The sequence below is a fragment of the Balaenoptera physalus genome, assembly GCF_965194825.1.
Source record: "Balaenoptera physalus genome assembly, chromosome: 8".
Taxonomy (NCBI): domain Eukaryota; kingdom Metazoa; phylum Chordata; class Mammalia; order Artiodactyla; family Balaenopteridae; genus Balaenoptera; species Balaenoptera physalus.
Window position 1 is genome coordinate 73,843,355 of NC_138887.1, and position 10,395 is coordinate 73,853,749.

The 10,395-nt window shown below is 44.6% G+C and overlaps 1 pseudogene across 1 annotated transcript; it reads right to left on the reverse strand.

Annotated features, from left to right (window-relative positions):
* Positions 1 to 35: 35 nt before the first annotated feature.
* Positions 36 to 10,070, reverse strand: LOC309665522 (ribulose-phosphate 3-epimerase pseudogene; annotated as a pseudogene). Its single transcript has one exon. The product of its transcript is annotated as a ribulose-phosphate 3-epimerase pseudogene (transcript).
* Positions 10,071 to 10,395: the final 325 nt, after the last annotated feature.

The following is a 10,395-nucleotide window of genomic DNA, read 5'->3' on the forward strand; positions in this document are numbered from 1 at the left end:
CCTTTCATATATTGCCTTTTCTATTGTGATTTCCCTTTCTTATAGAGTCTTGCTTCTTTCCTTTTTTTTTTTTTTTAGGACTGATTTGTAGGTTTAATGAGATACTTTATAATCTACAAAGCATAATTTTATATAATGATAGCTACTTTGTATTGAGCATCCTCAAATTCTACTACCCTACAATTCTAGGAATAGTAGTGGAAGCTTTATGTATATAATTAATAGTATCTCTTAATCCTCAACACAACCCCCCACTGTTGTTATGATTACATTCAATATATAAATCAGGTAATAATCAGCTCAGAGAGGTTGGTTGGATTGGTTTGCTAAGGTCAAACAAATAGAAAGGGGAAGAGAGTCAGGATTCAACTTAATATTACTTCCAAATAGAGGCCTTCCTTTCCTTTTAGCATAGAGCTAGGAAAACATTTTATGTCCTTAAGAATAGTGGGTGTGATTAAGAAAAAGGGGAAATGGGGTTGGTGGAGGGTGGGTGGGGGGTGGGGGAAGAACCACTGAATAACCTGCCCCTAGAGCAAAGCTAACAAAGAAAACACCCTGATAAAACTTGTGCTTGCGTTTTACAACAGACCACCTGAAAATCCCTGGACTTCATAATACATTGGTTTTTTTATGTATCAAATATAAGGTGCAAAGTAAAAAATAGATGTTTTCAAAGCTAGAAGAGCCATCCCAGCCAGATCCAAACTTAGTTATCACTCACATACACAAATCAAAATGACATGAAACAGGAAAAACCGGACTTCCTTTGCTTTCAGAAAAGCCAAGAAGCAAAGAAAATTCTTTTTAGAAATTCAGAAAAAAATTTTTTCATAGTAGCTAATATGCCTTCCTTAGGCATTAAGACACATTTCTGTTCATAACCTTGATACAGCCATATTTTTACTCTTTATAAAAATCAAGTCTCCCAGTAAAAATGGTATTTTACCACACTAATCTTTAAATTCCATCACTGAAAATGTAATACACACCAATTTCTAACCTCTTGGAAATTCTGCAAAATGGATTTTAGTCACTGAATAATTGCTCAGAAAAGCAGCACTGCCTCAACTGTGGTACGATTTGGTAGTCAATATTCTTGTTTTCCAGTAAAAAGGAGATCTCATAAGCAGAAACACTGGACTCCTTGTGCTTTCATTGATCGAGAGAATGTTTCTGAGCAGCTTCTGAGCAAACATTTCTTAACAGGTGATCACAGATCTGGGGTCCCTCACTGCTCATAATGGCACTGCCAGATACAATCATGTTAGCTCCTGCCTCTGCGCATTTATGGTTGGTGTCAGGACCTACTCCACCATCAACCTCAATGTCCGAAGACGGGAACTGGGTCCTCAACCATTGAACCTTTGGCATCATATCTTCCATGAATTTCTGCCCTCCAAACCCAGGTTCCTCTGTCATAACCAAGGCCATATCTATCTGATGAGCCCATGGTGCCAAAACTCAACTGTAGTTCCTGGTTTGATAGCAAGGCCAACCTTCATTCCCATTCTCCCGAATGTCTTTGATCAAAGCCCCCGGGTTTTCAGTAGCTTCGAGATGAAAAGTATATTGATTGGCTCCTGCTACAGCCATTGGTTTTACCCACTGTTCCGGCCTGGACACCATCATGTGCATGTCAAAGAAAGGGTCCTGGCCTAGCTGCTTTCGGAGGCTTTCTACCACAGGGTGACCAAAGGTGATGTTGGGAACAAAATGCATCCAGGTGCAGATAATCGGCCCCAGAGTCCAGCGTCCGGAGGCACTCAGCCCCTAAACTGGCCAGGTCGCTGTTGAGGATGGACGGGCCAATCTTGCAGCCAGATGCCCTTCTTTCCTATTTAGAGAAGACCCTTCAATATTTCTTTTAGTGTAGATTTGGTATTGCTGAATTCTTTTAGTTTTTGCTTGTCTGAGAAATTCTTTACCTCTCCTTCTATTCTAAATGCTAATCTTGATGGGTAGAATATCCTAGGTTGCAAGTTTTTTGAATATATCATGCCACTCCCTTCTGGCCTGCAAAGCTTCTGCAGAGAAATCAACTGATAGCCTTATGGGAGTTCCCTTGTAACTGACTCTTTGTTATTCTCTTGCTGTCTTTAGAATCCTCTCTTTAACATTTGCCATTTTAATTATAATATGTCGTAGTCTTTTTGGGTTCATCTTGTTTGGGACCCTCTGTGCTTCCCGTACCTGGATATCTGTTTCCTTCTTTAGGTTTGAGGAGTTTTCAGCCATAATTTCTTCAAATACATTTTTTGATCCCCTTCTCTCTCTCTTCTCCTTCTAGAACCCCTATTATGCATAGGTTGGCATGTTTTATATTATCCCATAGATCTTATATGTTGCTTTCTTTCTTTCTTTTTTTTTTTTTCATTTGTCTTTCTGTCTGCTCTTCTGTTTGGGTGATTTGCATTGTCCTGTCTTCCAGATCACTTATTCACTCTTCTGTGTCATTTAGTCTGCTATTCATTGCTTCTAGATTGGTTTTTATCTCAGCAATTGAATTGTCTATTTTTTATTGGTTCAGGTTTATAGTTTCTAGTTCCTTGTTACAGTGATCTGTGTTTCTATTGATAATCTTTCTTAATTCAGTTAGCATTTTTATTACCACCTTTTTGAACTTGGGGTCTAGTAGACAGGTGAGCTCTGTTTCATAATTTGTTCTTTCAGAGGATTTCTCTTGTTCTTTTGATTGGGTGTAGTTCCTCTGCCTTTTCATTTTACTTAACTTTCTCTGTCTCTATGAATTTAAGAGAAACAGTTATCTACTGTGGTCTTGAAGGGGTGTTTTTTATGTGAGAACATCCCTGTGTAGACTACGTATGTCCCACGTTTTTCATGCAAGGGCTGGTTTTGGTATGGACACCAGTCACATCTTTCCTCAGGGTGTTGGCTGTTATCCCCTGGACAGGGGTGTGGTAGGTGTTGTAGTATCTAGAGCCTGTGCAGGATATGAGATGGGGCTTCCTCTCTTGCCACCCTGGCAGGGGTGGGTCTGCCCCCCCAGTTGTTGGATTAGAAGCCCTGAGGGTTGGGTTCGGTCAGGCTCCATTGCCCTTGAGTGTGAGCCCTGCCCCAAAGGAGGTGATGCTGGAGCAAGTGAGGACCTATGCACTGCCTACACAGGCAGCTGCAGTTCCGCTCAGAAGCTGCCCAGGGTCACAACCCTTTCTCTGTTGTGTTTGTCCCAGATCTAGTGCAAGGCTGTGGTGTGGAGTAGCCTGGGGCTGTGGGTCGGGTGTAGTGGCTGCAGGAACTGAGGTGGCTGTGCTGCCCCCTGGGATCTGGGCTGCCTCTGTGGCAAACTTCTCCCAGGACGCGTCTGCCCCAGACCTAGCGCTAAGCTGCGGTGTGGAGTGGGCGGAGCAGGGCTCTCTGGCTGGGAGAGAACCCATGCAGACTCCTGAGCACACTGACTATGGCCATCACTGCAGAGGGAGTCTAAATTTTTAGCAGGCTCCTGGGGGGACCCTGATATACACTGCAGTTTTGAGAACTATTGAATTGTACTTGTTCCAGAAAAACTCCTCGCAAGCATCTGTATTTCCCTTCTTGCAAATATAACTCTTTGTCCCATCTGCTCTAAATGGCGAACAGTATTCACCATTAGCTTGTAAAAATACTTCACATACATCTTGGAAAATCTTTTAATCACTTTACTTTCTTTCCTCTGAGCACTTCTTTTTATCTTTGAGCTTTGGAGTGCCAAACTGAGGTCAGTCCTAAATACTTTTTTGACCAACACTAACATCAAAAGGACTTCACTGTAATCCAGCTCCTCTAAGCCATTTTCACCATTTATCTTCAGCCCAGTATTACCAAGGAGCTGGTCAGTGGATTGAGAACAGTTTATCACACTGACAAAAGATCAGGGTTCACTGAGCCACCAGACATGTTTGGGGGCCACAGGCACTCAACTTCTTCTCCTGCCTGTTCCCTGGGAAAGGTGGACATGAGGAATCCCTCTAAGTCTTTGGGCAGTGAGGGGGACCCAGGCACTTGCCCCTGACCTAGAGAAAAGCTTTCGCATCTCATGCCTTTTCCTCTGAAGTTCAGTCTGCCTGGAATGGCCATCCCCGCCTGCCGTGCCCATAAACTCCTATCCATCCTTCAAGTCCCAGCTCAGAAATGTGTAGTAATAAAAACAATCATCATAAATCAGGTTTCCCTCTTCTGTTCTATCCTAGCATGCTATAATTTCCCTTTATAGCACTCATCAAATCTGTAATGATATATTTGTGTGAATATTTTATAAGCATATGTGTATCCTGGTTGACCAAAAGCTAAGAGCAAAGACCATTTGCCTTCTCACACTTGTACTTATAGCCTATTACCATGTCTGGCACATAGTAGGTACTCAGTTAATATTACTGGATGAATGAATTGATAGGTGTACATTTATTGAGTACTTCCACTGTGTCAGGCCCTGGGCTAAGTGCTCCTGATATATGGTTTGTTTTAATCTTCCCAGCAACCTTCTGAGGTAAGTATTATTATTACCTCTGTTGAATAGATAGGAAGTTGAGGCTCAACGATGTCTTGAGAATTTGTCAGGGTCACACAGCTAATAAGTAGGAGCACTGGGATTTGATAATAAATTTGTGTACCTCTAGACCTCAGCTCATTTGAAATGGTCACCCCCCTGTTACCTTCTTGGACACCCAAATACTAGTTAGTTGTTTCTTTGCTGTTTTTTTCTCATATCATGTCAGCTATTCCTCTATTACCACACTTGCCATGTTACATCATCAGGATTTAAATATGTGTATCTTTGAGCTCCATGAGTGCATGGAGTTTATTCAACCAGCAGGCCAATTCCAACCACCTCATCCATACCCAGGTGCAATTACAATGCCGGACAATAAGTGCCCAGTTAACCCAGGATCAGTCTCTCTCAATACCTCACTGTCCCCTCCTGATAAAGAGAACAGATGCCATTAACGTAGGTTGACAAAGTAACCAAATGAACAAATAGCTCAGAGGCAGACCAACCATATATGGAAACTTGACATATGAGATAGTGGCTGTGGGAAAAGGATGGAGCCAGGACACTTGGTTATCCACATAAAAAGGAGTGAAGGGCTTCCCTGGTGGCGCAGTGGTTAAGAATCCGCCTACCAATGCAGGGGACGCGGATTCGAGCCCTGGTCCGGGAAGATCATGCCGCGGAGCAACTAAGCCTGTGCGTCACAACTACTGAGCCCGTGAGCCACAACTACTGAAGCCCGCACACCTAGAGCCCGTGCTCTGCAACAAGAGAAACCACTGCAATGAGAAGCCTGCACACCGCAATGAAGAGTAGCCCCTGCTCGCCGCAACTAGAGAAAGCCTGTGCACAGCAATAAAGACCCAATACAGCCAAAAATAAAATAAATCAATTTTTTAAAAAAGAGTAAAATTAGATTTCTATTATATACCATACACAGAAATTAATTCTTAATGGATTAAAGACTTCCATATGAAAAACAAAACTTACAGACATAAAATGAGTAATTGCAGTGGTAATTAGGGAAATAAAAATTAAGACCGTGATAAAATAATCATTTTAAAACCACTAAATTTGCCAAAATTAAGAAATCTTGTAATAGTGTTGGCAAAGATTTGGATCACTGCTGGTAGGGGTGTGTGTGTGTGTGTGTGTGTGTGTATAATTTTAGAAAAAAGTTTGGTAATATCTAATAAATTGTTATAGTTATACTATAGCATATGCAGTAAAAAAAAAAAAAAAATGATCATGTGCAGTTCCTGTGGAAAACAGCATAACAGTTCCTCAAAACATGGGATTACCATATGATCCAGCAATTCCACGTCTGGGTATATACCCCATGGAAATGAAAGCAGGAACTTGAGCAAATATTTGTACAGCCACGTTCATAGCAGCATTATTCACAAGAGTCAAAGGTGGAAGCAATCCAAGCATGCATCAGTGGACGAACAGATGGACAAAATGCTGTGTGTATATATGTATAGATACAATGGAATATTATTATCCCTTTTAAGACCATTGGTTACTTGATGCCAGCTAGTGCTGGACCTCCAGGATGGTGAAAGTTCTGGAAACTCTGAAAGGGAGGAAAGGCTGAATGAGATGGGATGCTGGTCTAGAAAATGCTCATGGGCTTTTTGGACAGTCTAGTTTAGAAGCACAGCTACTACTCTTTGCTTGGCTGAAGCACTGTTCTCTTCTCTCCAGGAAGTTCATTCTCTTTGATTAAGTGAGCCACCTCAGAAGGATCCAGATCCACAGAATCAGCCTGAAAAAGGAAAAGCCAAGTTGGAAGACACAAGAGACCTAACTTCAGGTATTAGAAAACCTGTCTTATAGACATGCATTCACTCTGGGCCATTCAGAGAGAAGGCTGGGTATTTAGAGGCCACGGGGAAACCGTGTAAGCTTAGATCTGGGCAAGCATCCACGAGGTAGGCTGCCTGTGAGGTCCTGGGCAAGGTCAACCATATAGGCTGTCAGAGGTTCCAGGACTGGAGAGGCTGGGGAAAAGAGAGAAGATGACGGCTAAGGTCCTCTCTCACTCTGTGACGATAATTCAAATGCATCCAAATGTTAGACACCCCACCCGCCAGTAACAGCGCTCAGTCCTAGAACCACTCAGTCGACATTTATTTTGAGTTGAGTTTTCTCTCTAATTGTTCCGTAACCCATTCTGATCTTACCATGAACCATCTTAGCCCTTTGAACATAATCTGTGCTCCCTGGAGAATTAAAACTGCTGCCAAGGCTTAGGTTTTACTATTGATAAAGCAAGCCGTGCATTTCACTAATAAAAAGCTGCTTAAAGCAGATGCATACATTTTTTTTTCTATGTTCCAGAAAGGTCATAGTTTGCTACCTCTTCTATAAACGAGTCTACCATCTTTTCAAGGTTTTCTCCCACATGCATTTTTAAAGCACTACCATATTCTGACAACAAAAGTTCTGGAAGCTCACAAGATACTGAACTTGAAGATTTATATAAACAGCCACAGGCAGGTCTTTTCTGATACTGTGCAAGACACAGTAATGAAGAGGAGATCACAAATAAGTCAACTAAGTACAGTCACTTTAAAACCATGGATGGAAACGAGAGGCCACTGCAAGGTTTTGATCGATGCTGATGCCAACTTGAACACCGTGAGAAATGTGATGCCGGTGTCTTTTCCATCTGGCAGTTTCTTTTCTTAGCAGTAATTAAATCAGTGAAAATTGAATATAGTCATGCGAGTTGCTCACATTTTTTTAGCAGCAATCATGAAACCCAAACCCCATTGGTACACTTTGAAAATCTACAACTGGCAAATTTTTCAACGTCAGGTCCACGCTAGTATATTTTGCAGGCTACTCCAGGGAAGCCAGGTGTCAGCCCAAGTCTTCCCTGCAGGCAGGAGGAAGGCTTCTCCTCCAGAGCTGCAGGCAGAGCCCACTGGGCTCTGTGTCCCTTCCCTGGCACCATCTGGGTGGTGTCACCGTGAAATTTTCTGCGTGTGCTGCCAGCACTGGCATCCTGTCAAATCCTGGCCCAATACTTCAAGTGTGTATACGTATAGCTGATTCACTTTGTTATACAGCAGAAACTAACACAACATTGTAAACCAATAATACTCCAATAAAGATGTTAAAATAAATAAATAAATAAAAATAAAAAAATACTTCAAGCATGTGCTGAGTCAGAACAGGTGCAGGAATTAAGTAACTGCTTTGTACCCACATTTGCATATTGCAGCTCGTGAGCAAGTTGGCTCAGGTGTGCTTCCTCCTTTCTTTGGCCATTGGTTTCCCCTGCCCAGGATCAGTTGGCTGCCAGGCATGACCTGAAGGGTTACTTCATCGCTGTCATTTGATGCGTTCCTGACAGCATGTTTGAAGTTGTCCTTTCATTCTTGTGAGGCCACTTCTTTCTGTTGTGGAATCACTTCTCCCCTCAGAACATACAAACATGCACTACCTACACGTGCCCCTGAACCTGTGTCTGGAGACCCTCAGGAAAGGGGAGCAATCATGACTTTGGTCTTAGGAGCATCTCACTACCTTTCTCCTCACCCAGACTGTGAAGCCAGGAAAAGAAGCAGAGGCCACCTTTAGAGACGGAGTAGGGAAAGTAAGGAGCTGACTCAGACTCACAAAGAACCTAGCAGGCAAGAGTGCAGACTTTAGCACCTCGTGCTGAGTGGGCAGTGCCAAATATGGACCTACTTTTTAAAGTTAATAGTGATTATGAAATAGGGGCTGGCTCTCAGTGTGACACAGGGACTGAGGCTGCTGCTGACGAGGGAACATCAAAGCAGTGTGTGGGGAACCTAGATGCCAGTGACGTTTGCCCTTAACACACCAAGCTGCCGTGTGACCCCAAAACAGAAAGGTCTGAACCAAGGGCTGGGGTCCACCGAACTGGTCCAGAGGTGGTGCTGAGAGAAGACAGAGGGACGCAAGTGGAGGTGAGAGGTGGGAAGACCTAGATGCCCAACGTCCAGGATGCTTTCATACCCAAGCACAGGGCTGAGGACACGACCTAGAGAGGAAATGGCACAGGTAAGAAAAAGAGGCAGGAGGGCGCTGGCAGAGTTAGAGTAAGGCGGTCGCATTGACATTCTTAAAAGACAATTTTTAAACAAAACCAAATATATATTTCTGGACCCTGAAGTGGAAAGGAAGATCCTTCCAAAACAAAAATGGGAGTGGGTAGGATCAGGAGGCAAAAGGGCTGTTAAAAGCAGTGACTTGGTCTAGTTTTAGCTAATTATATACTGAGATGAAACAGATGCCACGTCACCATGGGGGGATGGAGCTGAAGCCCCCCACCGGGCTGGCTGGTGGGGGCTGGTTCTGAAAGCTGGGCCAGTGAGCACGCAGAGCCCCCTGGAGCTGGTGCCGACAGGCCAGGTAGCAGGGGACACGGGGACACGGAAGCCTCTGGACACTGTGACGTGTGGACAGTCAGCTCTACTTGCCTGGCAGTTTCCGGGCACTACCCCCTCCCCACCTTCACCAGGCTATTATCAAGAGAAAGGAAGGCTGTGTTCAGTGATCCTAGGGAAGGTTTTCCCTTTTCTCATGCAGAAAATAAAAAGGGAAAACAAGCTGAGTCATCAGGAAAAACAATTATAACCTGATACTAGGTTTAGTTGAAACTTTTGTGACTGTTCTAAAGAGAACAGATGAGAGACACATGGGAACCGCTGGAGAAGGAGGCCAGGAGGGGGACTCAGGTAACCTAGGGACAGGGGTGTGAACATGGCCATGACCCCCTTTTTCCTAGGGAGACAGGAGCAAACTGTGATCTGGGCCTACTGGCATGGAACGGGGCTCTGCAACCTTCCCTATTCCAAAAACGGTGGGGTGTCTGTGGAGTTCAAGATCCAGCTCTCCCCTCCCTGGCTTGCCCACAGGCAGAGTCCCTTCCCTCTCTCCTTTGCTCCTGCCCACCTGCCCTGGAGCCCCCCTCCTCCCCACTGCTTACCCAGCACCCCAGCAGCTCTCAGTGCCCAGCAGCTCACGGATCTGTCCTCTAAGCCCACCATTTAATCATAACAGGTAAATCTCAACACTTTACTAGGTGCCAGGCACGGTTCTAAGTGCTTTTGCATATCTTAACTCCTTTAATCTTCATAAACAACCCTATAAGGTAGGTATTACTTTTATCCCTCCCTGGGAAGACAGGGGCACAGAGAGGTGGAGTGACTTGCCCAAGGTCACACAGCTAGTGAGCAGCAGAGCTAGCATTTGAACGCTGGAAGTCTGGCACCAACATCTGTGCTCTCAACCGCTCCATTATCCTGCCTCTCAATGCCAGCCTGTCCTAGGATGCTGGATGTTAGGTTGTATAAGTTAATTTTTTTTTTAATTAATTAATTTATTTAATTTTTGGCTGCATTGGGTCATCGTTGCTTCACACGGGCTTTCTCTAGTTGCGGCGCACGGGGGCTACTCTTTGTTGTTGTGCACGGGCTTCTCATTGCGGTGGCTTCTCTTGTTGTGGAGCACGGGCTCTAGGCCCGCGGGCTTCAGTATTTGTGGCTCGTGGGCTCAGCAGTTGTGGCTCGTGGCTCTAGAGCACAGGCTCAGTGGTTGTGGCACACGGGCTTAGTTGCTCCGCGGCATGTGGGATCTTCCCGGACCAGGGCTTGAACCCGTGCCCCTGCATTGGCAGGCAGAGTCTTAACCACTGCACCACCAGGGAAGTCCCTAAGTTAATTTTTAGGTTAGGCCAGTGAGGCCTCCCGCAAGCATACTCGGCCCTGCTTAACTCCTGAGCCCATCAGGACCAAGGCAGATGACTTCCAGGGTCCTGGCACCCTGCCCAACTCTGGCCAGGCTCCGTCCCCTGTATCCCCAGCAAATCTCTGACATTGAACCACTCTATACTCCAGCTGACCTTCATTACCGCCTCTACTTAGAAG